Genomic DNA, 18912 nt, shown 5'->3' on the forward strand with positions numbered 1-18912 from the left:
TGGAGTGCAGGGTACAAACAATGCTGAATCATTTCAGTCTTCTCTTTCTTCCCTTGCCCGTGGTATTTACAATATTGGGCTGTGACCATATTTGAATGTTTGCTTTCTCTTCGTTGATTGAAAATTTATTTTGACGTTCACGTATCTCATTGGATAATATCAGGTGGCAGGGACTCAATTTCCCGTCATTGCCTGAAAGCCCTCAACAGTCGGGCTTAATTCCTCTCTAATGCTTCTGAATGATAGCTTTGTCATCTTCATCAAACTTCCAGAAATGCTGGGTTTCACAGACTAATAATGAAACCTCGTTTGTAAAAAACAATATGTATGCAGGTAAAAAACTGGTTATAAAAACCAATTTTGGGTTAATAGTTGTTGCTATAACCTCTAACACAGGACTTGGAGAGTCTAAGGTGATTCTATTTATTGTTATAGCAACAAACATGCTGGCAATTTAAGTGTATCAAAAGGCTCTAGAGGCGCTATCAGTGGGCATTTCCCTTTTCTGCAAATAGGAAAACAGATGCACAATTGCAGTATCTTGCTCAAGGTCAGACAGCTGTAGAGGCAGCATTTGAGCTCCTGTTAGCACTAGGATTGTATCTTTCACATGTTCCTTAGGCAAGATATATTAAACAATCACCACACTTACCTCCTGACTGCTCCGAACCTGGGGCAGGGAACCTTGGCGAGGCCTCGTAGAAGCCCACCACCGACCCAGGCTGTGAATTTCCAACATCAAGTAATCGGTCTCCCCCGGATGATCAAACACTAGTGTGCACAGAGGTGTGGGCATTTCCCCCCACTTCTGTTAGTTAATAGATTCCTTTCTTTCACTGTGGAATTATACTGGCTTACAGACTGCCAAGTTTGTGTCTCTTAAAAAATTCAGCACATACTGTTAGTCATAAAAGTAGAAACCTAACTGATTCCTGCCCTTGTAAATTTTAAGAGCTGATTGAAAATGTCCAAAGAAATAGCTCTAAATGTTCAGCCGTATTGCATAGGGAAGGAGTAAAGCAAGGGGGATGTTGGGGATCCTCCAACAAAGGAGGAAGACAAAAGAGTCTCTTCCCTTATTCCTTCTGAGCTGAGAAAACCCAGCATAACAGAATTGATGCCCTCTAGACACCTCATCCCACTCCACCCTCTCTTTGAAGTCATGATCCCAAACCCCATACTGCTTATGGGTATGTTTCACTCTCTGAGTATCACAGTATTTTTTTTTTTTAAATCACATGGATTGTTTCACTAATGAGAACTTAGATACGCTTCAGCCAGTATCCCTTTACTGGGATAAGTAAACTTTGCAGATGTGATTAAGGATCTTGAGATGGGGTGATTATCCTGGATTACCATTGGGTCCCTATATAACTACCAGGGTCCCTATAAGGGACAGAGGCAGCAGAATCAATCAAAGAGGTTCAGAGTCGGAGAAGGAGATGGGATGACAGAAGCGGAGGTCAGATGGAGAGATTTTATGATGCTACACTGCTGGCTTTGAGAATAGAGGAAGGGGGCAGGAGCCAAAGAACACAGACATTCTCTAGAAGCTGGAGAAGAAAAGGAAATTGATCCTCCCCTAGAGCTTTAAGAAGGAATGCATCCTTGCAGACACATTTCAGAATTTTTACCTCCTGAACTGTAAGATAATAAACTGGTATTATATTAAGTAATTATTTTTATAGTAATTTGTTACAACAGCAATGGGAAACTCATACACATGCATAAATTCATGATTCAATTATTGATATGCTGATTTCAGAATAATACAGCACGCTGACCGTAGGAACCCTGAGGCCTGATGCCTTACAATAAAATCCAGCGTCCCTTAGAACTTACAGGAAAGAGACCCTCACCTGTAATTAACTACGAAAGAAACATTTTTGAAGGGATAGAAAAAAACCTCTTTTGCTTCAGGTGCCTCCATTATGTTTCAAGAACTGGTAGGAAATAATTTTAAGGGACCCAAGAATGATTAATAACCATTTCCTGCCGGATTGTATGGAACAGATATGCTTCATCTCAAACTGCCACTGTTTGTACTTCTGCATGAGCAAATGCCCACTGAGCTTCTAAAGCTTTTGACTGAAGCATGACCCCAACAGAAAGCTTCTGTTTGTGCTTGTGTTTTTCCCTACTCAAGGGGGAAAACTGTCTGTTTTCAAGTACAGAGTTACCATCCATAAGCTAGAGAACATGATTTTATCATGCCATAGAGAAATAAAAGGCCTTTCTTTCCTCAAAGAGACCTCAAATGGCCTTTGCAAAGGATCCTAGGGAGTTCCTGTACATTTATCTCCCTTCCCCTAAAAAAGATTTATGACTAATGCCTACTGTTTTGGTGCTGCTGATTCCAACACCAGCTTCTCCATCCAACAGTCTCCAGGACTTGCCCTGTCTGAAAGGCACGTACTACTGATCTTGTTCTGACATTTCTGTCATTGAACATTTCCAATGGCTCCTTGCCCCCTGCATGAAACTCTTCTGACTGGCCCAGAAGCTTCTTCATTAACAGCCCCCTTTGGGCGACCTCATCATCTGCTCCTTTCGGGGAACTCCCTGTTTCCCCACCTCCTGCCTCTCACTGCTGTGTTATCAGTAGAACTAATAAGATTCCAGCTCCCTGACCACAGGGAATGACACTTGACTTAACTGGAAACATTTAGTACCTGCACATGCCCCTCATCACAATGATTAGCCACTGGCAATTTTCTTCCCTAGGAATTCTAAACTGCTATGATGGGCCTTTTCTTTCCTGGTCACCAGCTGAGCAAATAAGCCCCTTCTAGTTGCCAGATACTAGCTGGAAAAAGTCAATCTGCTTTGCACAGAAAGGCAATCTGCAGTAGTAGAAAATAGAACTGAGAAGCAAAGACAAGAGACAAGCGGGGTTAAGACACAGAGTCATTCCTGAGGCCAACTTGACGCCACACTTCCAGTAGTTTAACTGAAGAAATGCTTTTCCTTATGCTAATTAGGACGGAGTGTTTGTCATTTACAAACAAGAGCCCTGACATCCACTGGCCTCTTTTCACAAACCTCATTTTTTTGTGTGTTGTCTACACCATCCTTTGGCACTTATCTCTGCCCGGGCCCATTGCAGACTAACGGCTTTATTCCTAATTGGATTGTGTGATGTGAGAAAAGACAGCCTACCTTAAATTTAGCAAAACTGCTTATCATCATGGGAGGAAACTCAGGAAATACTTGGTGGCTGATGAATGGAAGAACTTCCTGAACAGATGTGTTACATGTTTATCGGATAGTATCAGATATTATTGGCTCCATTGGGTACATGTAAAAAGAACACAAGAGTTAGTAGATTCAAGTCTTGTTTCTTCCTCTTTGTGGACTTGTTTAAATTATTTCACTTTTGTGACTTTCTTTCCTTATTATATTTTAAGTAGGGATGATAATGTATTGGTCATACTTTGGCTTGCACAGAAATCCAATGTAATTTGGACTAAGCAGGAGAGGACTTTATAGTCTCATCTAATTTAGAGTAGCAAAGTAGACCTTCAGACACAACTGGATATGGGTAAAAAATAATATCAGTCTCTCCATCTCTTGGCTCTAATTTTCCCCTATGATGCCTTCCTTATTCTTAGGTAGGTGTCCCCAAGTGGCAAAAGCCACAGATGTCACTTACCATAAAATCTGTCCCTGCTCTCTCACATGCGGCTGCAAGGATCAGATATCTCTAAAAGGACTTTGTATTCAGAAATGACCATCTGAATATTAGTAATTATTATTATATTAAAACATCCAATTAGAAATGACAATGACTGCTCTCTAAAGCATCTTTGAACACTATAATCTGATTAGGATAGTGGAATCATACAGACTGAAACAAAAATTCCTTGGACCACATTTACTGCAATCAGGATTTTAAACTCTCAGTGTACCTGGATGCCTACCCCATTGAATTTAAAAATATTTTCAGTCCTAGGAACTCTGCACCCTTAGAAACAACACATCAGTGAGGGGCTTGCCAATTCTAGTAAACTGGTAACTGGTAAACTTGGTAACTGAAGGTCACCAAGATGAATCTAATTAGATAATGACATACGAACAATCAGAGCCAAGGCAGGAGAAAGATTCTGGGTATTTTGCTTCCTAGACCACAGAGTTGGAGGATCACACAATTTTCTCCATCTCAGGCAAGTGACAAGGGCAATATAGCAAAACCAAGCTGATGTGGAGAAGCTCCCCCACCTAACCCCCCCGAGACAAGAGGATCAGGTAGGTGTGTAGGATATCTTTCATCAGTAGATAGAGCATCCTTTGAGTCTGATACAAAAATTGCAAACCTGTAATTTCTAGAGAAGAAACTTGAACCCAATACAATTCTCCATTCTTTCATGCCATTAAATCTTTGATAACTACCTAGTGTATTTTAAGTCTACTATTTAGGATAATTGAACTGATTTTTGGAATCCTGATTTCAGGGACCCTCTTCTGTTGACTTGTGTCTCCCCCATGGAAGTACACACACGGGGTCTTATTTGTTCTTGTCAGGGATGAAGGGGGTGTGTGAGTCATGTTTAGTCTTTGGGAAGTGTGGAAGAGGGGGAGGTGTTTCTGCTTGCTTCGTTATACAGATTTTCTGTTTCTTCGAGGAATTTGTGAGTTTCAGGCTTTTCTGAAAAATATGGTGTTGCTATTACTATAGTGGGAACCATGTCATGAACAGATGGGCAGAGTATTGAGAAAAATGCGGAATGACCTGCTTAGGATGGTTTTACTGCCTTGAACTTCAGACAACCTAAACACAAATATGAAGCGACTTAATTATTCTCAAGAAAGCCCTTGCTCGTTTCTTCCTCTGAAATGCTGCTGTTCCTGCCACTGCGAGCCACTTACTTTCATAACTTAGGTTCAACGCTCCACTTAAGATTTCTGTAATTCTAAAGGTCAAAATTTCCCCTCCTTAGTGGCCCCTGGGAGCCAGAATCTAGTCAGTTCTTAGAGATTTCCACTTGGTTGGAGAACTGGCATTAGGTTTACATCATGGTAAAAATAACATGTCCCTTTGTTGATGTGCACTTGAAAAATTCTTACAAGTATCTATGGCAAATAAAATGCTTGTTTTGAAAGTTTAAATACTAGGAAATCTGTGAGGTTTTCCCAGGCCACTTCTTATCAAATCCATCTTAGTCTTAGTTGATAATAATGGGCATACAAATTCACAGTGTTATTAATAGCCCCATTGAAAGTAATCCCTGTTACTAAGCACACATCACATCTGCCTTTTTAACTGCACCTATAACAATAGATATCAATATCACTGTCAGTAATAGCATCTTCTCACACAAAGAACAACCACCATCAGTTATTTATCTTTGTCACTTATTTGTTATGCATTTCAATTCCCCCATTAGTTCTCTTTGTCAGATTAATTATAAAGATCTCTTTCCGTTTTTTTCCCCCCAGGCCTAGGACTGATCTCTGAATCCACAGATAATTCTTTCCAATTGTACCCTTTCCGGTTGGGGACAGAGGCCAGATGACTCCTAAGACTGGCCAGGAACGAGTCTTGCTGGCCTGAAAACAATTGGAATTCTGCCAAAGCTTGCCCTTGCTCAGTACTTTGATGACAGTCCTTTGCCCCCAAACCTAGGTGGGCTCAGAGGGAGATGCTTGCTTTTCTCTAGTGTTTCTTATCCCTGGTGGAGTATTAGAAACACCTGGGGAGCTAAAGACACATCAACAAACAAGAATAACAATAGGAACACCACCCTGCCTAGGTAACATCCCAGATCAGCTAAGTCAGAATCTTGAGGACTGAGCCCATGACTACTGAAAACCACTAATCTACAGTTTCATACAATCACAACGCACAGGACCCACCGCATTTGCAAATGTTGGATTGTCTATTGAGATGAATAAGCAGAACAAACCTGTAAAGTCTCAGCATGACACACAAAAGCAGTAGTTTTCCAAACAAGGGATGCTTTTGCAGCAGACATTTGGTAACGTCTGAAGACAGTTTTGATTGTCACAAGACGAGAAGAAGAAGCAACTGGCATCTAGTGGGTACAGGGCAGAAATGTTAAGCAGCCTACAATGCACAGAACAGCTTCCTGCAACAAAGAATTATCTGGCCCAAATTGCCAATAATGCTGAGGTTGAGAAAACCTGCTCTAAAAGAAGATGACCTTCTCCTTTGACCAGGACCCTGTCTGTCAGATCTTCTGAACTGAAATTCAAAGCTCCCCAAAGGCCAAGGAGGCTTAGCACATTTCTTTTTAGAGTAATTAGTGAGTGACACTGCTGAGTTCTTTAAATCATCTTCATATTCTCATTCACTCTAAGAGAGGAGTTTTTAGCAAAGGTGGGGATGATACAGATTCATTTCAATCTGTTCTTCCGCTGGCTAACAGAAAATCGGGTTCTTCTCCAAACACCAATACAAAGACACTGAAACACCATTTGAGGGTTTTCAGACTTGTAATGGATCACAGATTTTAAAATTTCCATCTCCCAGCAGTGTCAAAACCATCCCTCTTAACAACCTTCCCCTAAATAAATACTTCCTTAAAACTAAGTAGAAAGGAAACTATCAAATGAACAAACTACTCAGTTATCAACATGTATGTGTAAGTCATGATTTTAGGGTAAGAGAAACCTTATTGTCAAACTGATTCAGAGGTTGACATTTTCCAAGGTCTTACAGATAATGGCAGAGTTGGGACTAATATTGAATATCTCTTAACTATATACCCATTGCTCTTTCCACTAGACAATCTATTTTATCAAATGTGAGTAATAACCAATGATCCAATTCAGTAATGTCAAGTTTAACCATTAGAAATTAATGGCTCTTTTGGGTTTTTCCCCAAATGGGACTAAGAATGTTATCTGTTTACCCAAGTAGCAGTTATATCTCAATGGGGAGAGACGGATGCATTAGATTTTGACAGCCTGATGTTGAAAATTGTATTATAAAAAGATGGCTGCCACCAATATCCCATCCTATGTGTTCTTTTCAATGATAAGATCTATGTCTCCTCCCCTTCAACCTGGAAGACCTTCTCAACCGCTTTGTCTGATAGAGTATGGTGTAAGTGATGTGTGTGACTTCCAAGGGTACTTCATAAAAATGCCATGAATTTCTGCCTTTTTGTTCTTGGATATTCATTCTTTCTTGGAACAGAGCCATCATACTATGAGGAAGCCAAACAACAACGTGAATGGACCACCTACAGGTATCTCAGCCAAAAACCCCAGCTACTGTCATGATAGAAAGCCAGCATCAGCTGTCAGACATGTGAGTGAGTGAACCTGCAGATAAGTCCAATCCCCACGCATCAAATCTCTTCCAGCATTCAGGCTGTTCCAGCTGATCTGATACCCCGAAGAACACAGACATGCAGTTTCTGCTGAGTCCTCCTCAAATTACCACTTTGTGAACAAAATAAATGATTATTGATGATTTTAAACCACTAAGTTTGGGTGCTTTGTTACTTAGTAGTAGATGACTGTAACACCTGGCATCATTAAACTTTTGAATTATACAACTAACTTCTTGTGATCATACTTGGTTCACACTAGATTTTCAATGATTATTATTTAATAATGATTTAATCTATTCCATGCTCACAAAGAAGTTTCAGATCTGGTTTGGCAAATAGTCAAACCCTATAACAATGTCAATTAATAAATTGGCATTCTGTATTTATTTATCAGTCTTTGTAAACAACTTAAATATGAATCAGCTCCTTAGAGATAACTTTACTGTCTATCGCTGAACAAATTGGACTTCTAAGTCTGAAAGGACCAGTAACTGAATAGTACATTCGTCACTGAAATAGATCCTAGCGTTTCAGTACTTAGTAGTGAAATAAGTCTCTCCTTTGATACCTGAACTTGACTGGATGATTTCAATCTCAACTTCAATTTTCTCCTTTTCCTCACATAATTTCATATCTAATGAGTCACTATGTATGGATGAAGATATGAAAAAATAAATAACTTTGACATGTCCTTAAAGACCATCCTGGGAGGCAGAGTCACAAACACTATCTGCCAGACCCTAGTTCTGTTTGTGAACCAGCCCAATATCTTCATAATCAGGCATATGTTTTTATAGGAAGAAGCACCATTCTTTATGTTGGCTGTCCGCCATTAAAGCAGAATATGTGTCATATAAACTCACCAAGGAACTCCAGGCCAAGTGTTTTTGATTTATGAAGTCTTAGATGTGGTCTACAATGAGTTAATTACTCTTGGGAGCAAAATGCTATCTTATGGATGAAAGTGGTACTCAAGATTTATTGGTGCTAGTGAAATAACTCACAATAATATAAGATAATTTCTTCTAAGTCTGTGGTCTCTCAGAGTTGAGAAAGAATCCCTTTTCTGGGGAAATGGGGTTATAAATTGGCAATGGCTTCCTCAAGAAATAAAGTTTCTTGAAGCAAGAATTATTTTGAAATAAAGAAATAGGATAAACGAAGAATAGGAAGGTAGGAGAAAAAAATGTGGGATGACAAGTTTAACCAGAAATAAAAACTCACTATTAATCTGAATTAAGACAACTTGATATCAGGGCAAGGAGGGACAAACAACAGACTAAAAAACAGAGAGCCCTGAAACAGACTAACACATGTAAGTTAACTGAATAAATGGCAGCAGTGACATTGCAGGTGATTGAGAAAAGGATAAAATGTTAATTAATTATGTTGAGACAATGAGATATCCAAAACAAACAAAAAAGAAATTGGGTTCATATCTCATACAATCAATTAGGAGCAAAAAAATTAATTCCAAATGGGTTAACTACTAAAAAGTGAAAGGCAAATGTTAAACTTAGAGACAAAAATATAGATGAAAAAGTTTATGACCTCAAGGAAGAGGAAGATTTTATAAAAGGATACAAAATACATAAAATTGAAGGAAGATGGATGAATATAATTACATTAACATTGACAGCTTAATAAACCCCCCCCCAAAAAAACAACCAAAAAAAAATCCCATAAATGACAAGGTGCAAGAAGATAGTTACAACAAATAGAACTGACCAAGCTTTATAATTAAAAATATATTTTGGACCCTTAAAATCAGTAAAAGACAACTTATTCTAAAATAGGCAAAAGATAGAAACAAATATTTCACAGGAAAAATAACACATACAACCAATTTAAAAAAAAGGTGTTAAATTTTGTTTATGGTCAGAAAATGAAAAATTAAAATCAGAACAATACACCAAATTAAATCACTGGATTGGCAAGGAGTAAAGTCTAATTATACCAACTGCTGATAAGACAGTGATCCAACAGGAAATACTGTACATTGGTGATGGAAACGTAAATGAGAAAATCACTTTGGAAAAATATTTAACATAATCTAGTGAATTTGAACATATGCAGTTCCTATAACCCCAGCAATTCTCCCTCCAGATATAACTTAGACACGCTTTACAAAAAGACATGTAAAAATACGACTTACAGCATTTTTTATGACAAAAAAGATGGAACCAGGCTAAATCTCTATAGACTTAATATGAATAAATACACTTATGGACTATTATAAAATCTTATGGACTATTATAAAGCAATGTAAATGGAGGAGCTATAGCTATATTTATCAATAAAAATGAATCTCAAATACATAATACTATATGAGAAAATACAGAAAAAATATAGCCACTATGATTTAATACTTTTAAAAATGTTTTAAAAAGGTGAAATGAAATGGTATATTTTTTATAGGTACTCACATAAAGAAAAAGCTATGAAGAAAACATGAGAATGATTAATGGCATTCAGGATATTAATTTTCTCTAAAAGCAAAGAGTAGGAGGAACCAATCAAGTACAGATACCCAGGGATCCTCAAGGCTATGTTTTCTTAAGCTGGGTGATTGGATCACAGTGTTCATTTTATCATTACTGTTTAAATTGTACATACATGGTATATATAACCTTATCTAAGTGATATATTTCAAAATATAAACAACAAAGAAAGTAGGTATTATGCCATCCAATGGAAGGTTTCACATATGGACTTTCTGATATCTTTGTAAACTGGGAAACTGGGCTGGGTTGATTAAATTTCGTTTCTGAGTGGCATTCAGATTAACTGCCCTGTGTTAACACAGGAGGAGCTTGGTTCCTGTTACCAAGCTATAAATAGACAGGTAAAGGTTGTTTTGAGAGAACAACAATGCCCGAGATTTGCAATATTTATTTTAAAAGGTGTTCCCTTGACCTTTAGCATAACTTTGTCCTAAACATTTCCCAGAGGAGAAGGTCCCCATTAAAGCCTTTCCAGACATTCGACGTGCTTGCCTACCCACCCTTTCACCTTGCTGGGCATGATCTCCCTCCTGGTTACTCATGCTCACCCTTCAACTTATTGTTTAATTGTTATTATTGCTATCCTTATTTTCTTTTCCTATTTTTAGATAGAATCAATTCTGAAAGACTATTTCCAGTTTTTTATTCAATCAACAAACAAAGACCTTCTGAAGCAACACCCACAATTCTTCTTTCAACATATTAAGGTATCAAATATCATACCAGATCTTTGTCCCAGGAGCCACATTTGATGGGACTGCATAAAACAGTCAAAAATAGTAAGAAAATACTGAACTGTAGGTACAATTGAAGTGCAAAAAAAAAATAACTGGGGGCATCTGGGTGGCTCAGTCAGTTAAGCATCTGACTTCGCCTCAGGTCATGATCTCATAGTTCATGAGTTTGAGCCCTGCTTTGGGTGAGCATGAGCACAGCTTTGGGTGAGCCCTGCTTCCCCCGCCAACCCGTGCCCTTCATGGGATTCTCACTCTCTCCTTCTCTCTCCCTGCCACTTGCTTACTTGCACCCTCTCTCTCTCTCAAAAAAAAAAAAAAAAAAAATATATATATATATATATATATATACACACACATATAACTTTTTTTTTAACTTTTTTTTTTTATTTTTTTTATTTTTGGGACAGAGAGAGACAGAGCGTGAACGGGGGAGGGGCAGAGAGAGAGGGAGACACAGAATCGGAAACAGGCTCCAGGCTGCGAGCCATCAGCCCAGAGCCTGATGTGGGGCTCGAACTTCACGGACCGCGAGATCGTGACCTGGCTGAAGCCGGATGCTTAACCGACTGCGCCACCCAGGCGCCCCCACACATATAACTTTTAAAGAACTTTATTGATGATAATTGATGCACAATAAATACAAATATCTAACGTGTAAAATATGTACCACAATCAAGATAAGCGTTTCTGGGGCACCTGGGTGGTTCTGTTGGTTAATCATCCAACTTCCGCTCAGGTCATGATCTCACAGTTTGCAGGGTTTGAGCCCTGTATTGAGGTCTGTGCTGACAGCTGGGGACCAGGAGCCTGCTTTGGATTCTATGTCTCCCTCTCTATGCCCCTTCCCCACTCATGCTCTTTCTGTCTTTCAAAAATAAATACATGTTAAAAAAAATGTAAAAGATAAGCATTTGTGTCACCTCTGAAGTTCTCTCATGCTGCTTTATAATCTATCCCTCCTTTTTTCCCTCCCTAGGTACTCATGAACCTACTTAATTTGCATTCTCTGGAATTTTATATAGGTTAGTTTGCATTTTAAAGGATTTTATATAGATAGACTCACTGCCTTCTCTCTTTTGGGGGCAGAGAGTCTAGCTTCTTTTACTCAGCATAGAGATTTTGAAACCCAGCTGTATTGTTTCCGGGATCAAAACCTTTTTCCTTTTCTATTCGTGAGTAGAATTCCACTATATGGAAATCACAGTTTGCTTATCTTTTCAGAGAAGACATGATATGAATCCAAACTCTCCAGGCCTCAAAGTTTTAGAATGGCCAAGGGTCACATTTACAGTCATTATGCTGGTGAATCTGGCTTGTGCTTCTATTGATTCATAAAGTGACTCCAAATTCTACATCCCCCCCTTTCCAGCCACTCTGTCTTCAGACGGTGTCTTCGATGAACTCACGAACATTCCGTCTCAGTTAAACATCTTGCGCCCACTATCAGCTACTGGTGGTGGCTCACAGGCAGCTGCCCAGCATAGTTGCAGCACTAGAGGCCTGAAGATGCTCAGGCTGCATGACGTTTCCCTGTAGGTGGGGAAATATTATGGTCTGCTTGAGAATTTCTAAACCTAACCTTCAGAGCTCTAAATAAACAGCCTCTTAAGTTGTTGTTGTCGTTTTTTTCTTTTCCTTATGTAGGTTGTAGGTATTAAATTCGAGGCCATACATTTCAGTTTACAAGAAACATAAAGTTATTTTTCTGTTGGTCTAATATTCTACAGCGGAAACCAATGCCTAATTGACTCACGTTGCACCTGACGACAGAAACTTAAATTTAGTCAACTCAGTGCTTTCACAATTAAATATTCTGTTCCACTCACCCTGCCCACTCTGTTCTTTTTCTTTTTTAAAAAAATTATTTAATGTTTATTTACTTTTGAGAGAGAGAGAGGGAGAGAGAGAGAGACAGAGTGTGGGTGGAGGAGAGGCAGAGAGAGAGAGAGAGAGACACAGAATCCGAAGCAGGCTCCAGGATCTGAGCTGTCAGCACAGAGCTGGACATGGGGCTTGAACTCATGAATCATGAGCTCATGACCTGAACCAAAGTTGGATGCTTAACTGATTGACCCACCCAGGGGCCCACCCCTCTTTTCCTTTTTAACTTGGGTTTGCATCTGCTTTCCACAGGGCATGTGTGTGCACAACAGTTACAGTTTTGAGGACGGAGGCATCCAGTCTTCCGTTGTCATCTGTGTTGATGTCCCAGAGATATGTATTTTCCCATATGGTCTCCAGCTTCCAGGGCTTGCCGCTCAACCTGCCCCCCTCACTGCACTGTCTGCGAGACCTCTTCTGGACCCACACTATCAGGGCCATCTCTTGTGCCATGGAAAACATGATTATCCTCTCTTCTCTGATGAGGCTGGCTGCCTCAGTAGGTTTTAGTGGGTCTGTCTCAGACCCGTCTGAGATGCAGCAAGAATATATTTCTTGTTTCCCATTTCTGAACCATGAAGGGATATGTATGGATAGCTGGAATACTGTCACTTTTCAGTATCCTCTCTTCTCTCTCAAGTCCCCATATTGTCTAAAAGTAATCTCTCCTGGAACAAAGGCTGAGGAGTGGTTGTCATGAGCTCAGGGAGTCTCTTCAGAGACCTGAAATTATTCTCCTCTGCTGATGAAGTCTTCGTTACTGTGTTCTGTGTGTCATGCGAAACTCCTTCTTCCCTTCCTACAGATTCTTGGTCCTCATTCACATGGACCTCTGGTACACAGCCCTTCCCAGTTTGTCATATATACTCAGATACATACACTTCCACTGTTACCCTCCTCAAAATGTCATCAGAAATGTGCTAATAAAGTAAAACTATGCTTATTTGAATTTACTGCAGCTGGAGAGAACACCATCATGGTAGGATTTCAGAAGCAACTCAAGGGAAAGGTAGAAGTAGGATATTTGTAGCACTCTCGGGTCTGGGCTTAGGTAGTCTAAGGTGGGCTTTTCAAGGTAGGTAATTGGCTAGAACTGGGTAAAATTAATGCTATAATAGTTCAAAACTGGCTGTCAGTCAGGCAATACCCTTGAAATATGTGTTGATAGGCACATTTTTGTTTGCTAAGCAAGCTGTTTGCTGAGGTGAGAAGACTGTTGTCTCTGATAAATTGATCTGTAGGAATTTCCTCAAGCAAACAGTGAAGTTATTTATTAGTTTACAGTTTTATCTTTCCTGGGCAAAGTTTTCCTGGAAAAAACCACTAAGTCATGTTGACATAGGTGATCAAAAGTCTTATGCAAGTGATATTGACACAGAAGTTCTCAGAGCTCACCACATAGACCCAAACTCAGACTCACCCTAAATAAAAAATTACTTTGGCAAGCTCTACCCCTAAATGTCCCAGAAATTCAAGGAAATACCTCTGTGTAATGAAGTATCAGAGAATTATTTTTGGAGATGATATCTTAAAGCGATCCTTGACAAATGAGCAGGATATAGGAAAATGGACAAAAGCAACAAGGCAATTGGCAAGGAAGAGAAGTACGAATGGGGGTATGAATGGTGACATTTGTGAAGAACAATAAAGGAGAAGAAGGTCTGTATTTGAGAGTGTAAGGTTTTTAGTTTTGGTGAATAGATTAAAGCCAGATTTTGATGAGCCTCAAATGTATAATTAAGGAGTCCTTAAACACCTGTTTACATATTTGTCATTGGGGCTTCCCAAGAACCTCTAAGTTCACTGACTTCCTCTTACTTGCATGCTGTCAAACACCCCCCGGATCACAAGAAGAGAGTGCCATGTTGTGGGGTGGGGTGGGGATGACTCTTGCAGTATAATTAAGAAAAACAGGTGCCCCTGGAAGCCTGCATATTATTGTTGGGGAGCTTGGGTGGCTCAGTAAGTTAAGCATCAGACTCTTGATTTTAGCTCAGGTCATGATTTCGTGAGTTTAAGCCCCGCATCGGGCTCTGTGCTGACTGATGGCATGGATCCTGCTTGGGATTCTGTCTCCCTCTTTCTCTGCCCCTCCCCCACTTGCAATCTCTCTCTCAAAATAAAAAAAATATATATACTTTAAAAAAAGAAAATAAAAACTGTAAGTCACTTAACACAGTCTCTTGCACACAAAAGGCATTCAGTAAATAATAGTTGCTATTATTATTATTAGATTGTGGTCAGAGTGATGAGATTTTGGTGGAATTGTAAGGGACAGTTGAATCCTTTGAACACAAACAGAAGTGAAATAAGAAACACAATGTTATTAATAGCTGCATATGAACTTGGTGGGTCAATGGCAGGCTTTATGTCTAATGTCCCATTTGGAGCATGAAGCTTAGGCCATTCTATGGGAAAAAAAGAAAAGAAAAGAAAAAGAAGAAAAGAAAAGAACAATAGGAAAACAGTAAGAAGAATTAAGTTTATCCACTCATATGCATAGTATCAGAGGAGAGAATTAGTTTGCAAACCCTCCTAAGGAGAACCCTCACTGACATTTTTATCTATTGGACTTGAAGAGGACATTAGGCAAAAGCAGCATGGAGCCTGAGTTCGCAGTGTTTTGTTTTTTGTTTGATTTGTTTGAAAGCACAGTGACTGCCCACTGGCAATCGTGATCCAATATACCCTCATGCTCTGGGAAGAAGCTAAGAAAATGGCGGGCAGAGGCATGAAAAGAACACAGGACCCTGCTAAGTTCCCTGAGCCCTATGTTTTCCTATTTCCACCCTCTGTACAAATTTAATTTGGATGAGAATGTGGGTTTGGGTCTATATTGATATTTTCTAAGAGACCTAGGAATCCCTAATCCTGCCCTGTGTATCAACTTCCCCTCCATGGGATTCCCAAAGGAGCTATAACCACAGTGAATGATATAAGAAAGGGAACCAAGTTTACTTTATCAATAGCTGTTTAAGAATCCAATACCTAGAATGGACAACCTCCCATTAAAAAGCTGGATTGGTACATACAATTTAGGCTGAAGGTCGCCTCTTTTGAAATTTACATCCTGGGATGCTTGTGCTATTTGGATGGTCATAAAGAGGTAGGAACTGAAATACAGAGAACAATATGGTCATATCTACACTAAATATCTTGCTTAAAATTCCCTGCACACCTATATGCACCAGGTGGGATAAAGAGGAACCTGCACTTTCTCTGCAGGACCTATTTAGAGATATTTTCTTTTCCTGCTAGAAATCATGACCCCTTAACATCTCAAGTTCTGAACAGTTATGCTAGTAATTCTTCTCTCATTGCAAGGAACTAGGAAAGAGGAGAGCAGTGGAACTGGAGAAGAGGTTGACATGTCTTTTCTCCCTATCAGAGTTTTAGGCATTTGCTTAGAAAGGTGAAGGAGACCTTTGATTGAGAAGGTACTGAGCAAGCTTCTGGCATCGCCACTCTTTAGATCATTCTTCCTTGTACTCTACCTGTTCAGCCCCAGGCTATTGATGTCATTACCCCAGTGAGCCAATGAGTTAAGGCCTGGGTGGAGGGACATTACTAGTGGCAGCATTTGACCTATATATCAGCAGACTGTATGCATAGTTTTCAATGTATAACATAGTGCGTAATAAGTATTTGTTGAGTAAAATGCATGAATACTAACCTGCAGGTATTGCCTATTCTTTAAGAGCTTCTGAATTGTGAATTGCAAGGACTTGTTTTTATTTGCAGTCACATACCACCTGGGACATCACTCATGCGATGCCCCCTTTCACTTCAATGCCACAAAAGCTAAAATCTCACTTTCCCAGCCTGCCTTGCTTCTAAGGGTAGCCCTATGACTCAGGGCTAATAAGGGCCTGCTGTCATGTTTTTGAAGAGGTTTTCCTCCACTAATACAAAGGACAGATGTAAGTCATGCTACCCCTCCCTCTTCTTCCTGCCTTGAATGCAGAACTCTGTCTACTACTTGGGCAGCCGTCTTATCTGAAGCCAAGACTGAGACAGTCACGAATGTCAGCACTGACACCTTTAAGCCACTAAACCAATACAGGGAACTGCCTACATCTATCCCTATCACCACATGAGAAAAATAAATCCCTCATAGCTTAAGCTAATAGGAGATTTCAATGACGTGGAGCCATTAACATTCTTGACTCTTATAGAATTTATCTGGTAAGGAAACAGAGGAATATCTTGAAACTACATCACCCCAGTGGAAATTCACATCTGAGTTGGAAAGTAATCACCATTTTTCTTTCTGCAATATAAACATTTATAATTCACATCTGCATGATACTTTCTCCAGGTGTTCAAGGCAGGGAAGATGAAGAGTAAGGCTGCTCTGGATTTTTACTTGTGAGTTCAGGAACAAATACAGAAAAATGATTCTCCATAGAGAAGAAAAGGCTGGGGTTCAAATTTCAAGTGTCTGACTTTCCTCTGTGCCCAGTGCCCCAAGCCATGAAGCTGGCTCACCACTCAGATTTCACAGGCCCAGATGTCTGATTTTGAAAACCTGCTTTGTTGCAACAACAGGGCTGTGCACTTTATTTCTTTTCCATATTTAAATTGGTATATGTGTCTTCATTAAGAACACAGCAGATTTACCAAGAAAGAAATCTATTAACGAAATGATGCATCTTAACGAGTTCTGGTTTAGCCTAAGACAGCTGGGCTTAATATTAAAAATTTTCCTATTCATCTAGGTCATTATGTTTCCAGGCTATGGTTCTATATTTGTGTCTGCTCACAAGCAAAGAATACTAGCTTTGGAGTCCAACAAACTTGAAATTGAATCCTAGGTCTACAATTTATAGTTATACGACGCACTAGCAGTGAGTATACTGATTACTCGTTAAGATCATAACTTTGGACAAGTCATTTCGTCTATTTAAATCTTAGCATTCTCAGCTGGAAAAAAATTACCAACACCTGTCATCAAGGTTGTGGTAAGAAGTGGAGAAATATACCTGACACATAATATCAGCTATCATCATTATGAATTAGCACTTGGCAGATAAAATATTCTCTCTTTCTACGTTGCATTCTGCGGGAACTTTCCACCGGGTCGCTATCCTGGATGGATGGAAGAAGGAGACTAAATGGAACCACGGAGCCAGAGCTTCAGTCCATGCTCCTGACATTCCCAGGCAGCTGCTTAAGCCATTTTGACCCAGAGCAATTTAGAAAACAGACATATTCATCTGAGTGAAGATGATCTTTGTTACCCTCCGTCCGGAGACAAAGACGTTGGCAAGGCTGAAAGTCAGAGGTGGAGGGCAGGTCAGAACCAATCCCTTTTGGAAGTTGGGGCTACAAATCCAAAGGTAGCAAGTGAAAGCCCAGAAGTTCCCTCAAGAGGCCCTATTCTTAATGACAGAGAGGAAAAGCAAATGTGCACTCACCCTCCCTCCACACCACTCTCCGCTCCTCCATAGATTAAAAGCTGAAACAGCTGCCCTCTTTGTTAGTTTGTTGATCTTGAATAAAAGAATTCTAGGCAAGTTCTTTATTGGGTACAACTTGTCCAAGAGATATAGAGTGTGTCATAAAAGGATGTCTGCCAGATTGTTTCACTGAATTATAAACCAAGCTGATTTTTTATTCTGACAACCACAGAATAAGAGTTTCCAATGCTCATAACTTCAAACCTATCTTAGTAAATATGAAATGCATGAGACAGGTAAATTACAAAGACATATTAGATAGATGATAGATAGATGATAGATAGATAGATAGATAGATAGATAGATAGATAGATAGATTTCAGTGAATGGGGAAATTGAGGCTTGGGGATTTGCCTGAGTCCAGAAATTACCCTGAACCAGCTGTTATTCTCCAGAGACTGCCTGGACTTGGGCCTAACATCAGTTATCATTTGGGATATGCTATTAAATAGTCATTGTTTCCTGGAGGTCACAAAGCATTTCTAGGTCTCCGCTTCCCCACCTGTAACATGAGTTCATCTGGATTCAGTGTCACCAAAGATATTACCAGATCAAAATGCTAGGATTCTTTGATTAAAAATAGTAGTCTTGAAAACTCGGCTGAATGGTAATACCTGAATAGCTGTGACACCTTCCCTGGGTACCATCATGATACGTATGGAATCATGCTGTAGGTTCCTGGGCTGGAATACTACCTTTTCATGCACACAGATTTCTCTCTTTTAATATACACAAGCATCGTTAAGACTCAAACTTTTCTGGTAGTATATTCCTATGAGAATGTCTTCTCTACCATAGATTCATTTGCAAGCAGCTACCACATATTATTGATCCTGGGGGTTTATACACATTGGAGGCCTATTAGGCAATTTCACTAGACTCTTTGTATTTTGAATAGGAAAAGAAAAAAATAAATACAGAGGAGCAGATATCCTATTGCCATAAACAATCAGGGAAGGCCGGGACCATGGAGTTCAGTTCCACGGACCCGCAGTGCCACCTGTTGGCTGCTGTGTTAATAATCACCACAGGG

Source organism: Felis catus, chromosome C2 (assembly GCF_018350175.1).
Source record: "Felis catus isolate Fca126 chromosome C2, F.catus_Fca126_mat1.0, whole genome shotgun sequence".
In the NCBI taxonomy this organism is placed as follows: Eukaryota; Metazoa; Chordata; class Mammalia; order Carnivora; family Felidae; genus Felis; species Felis catus.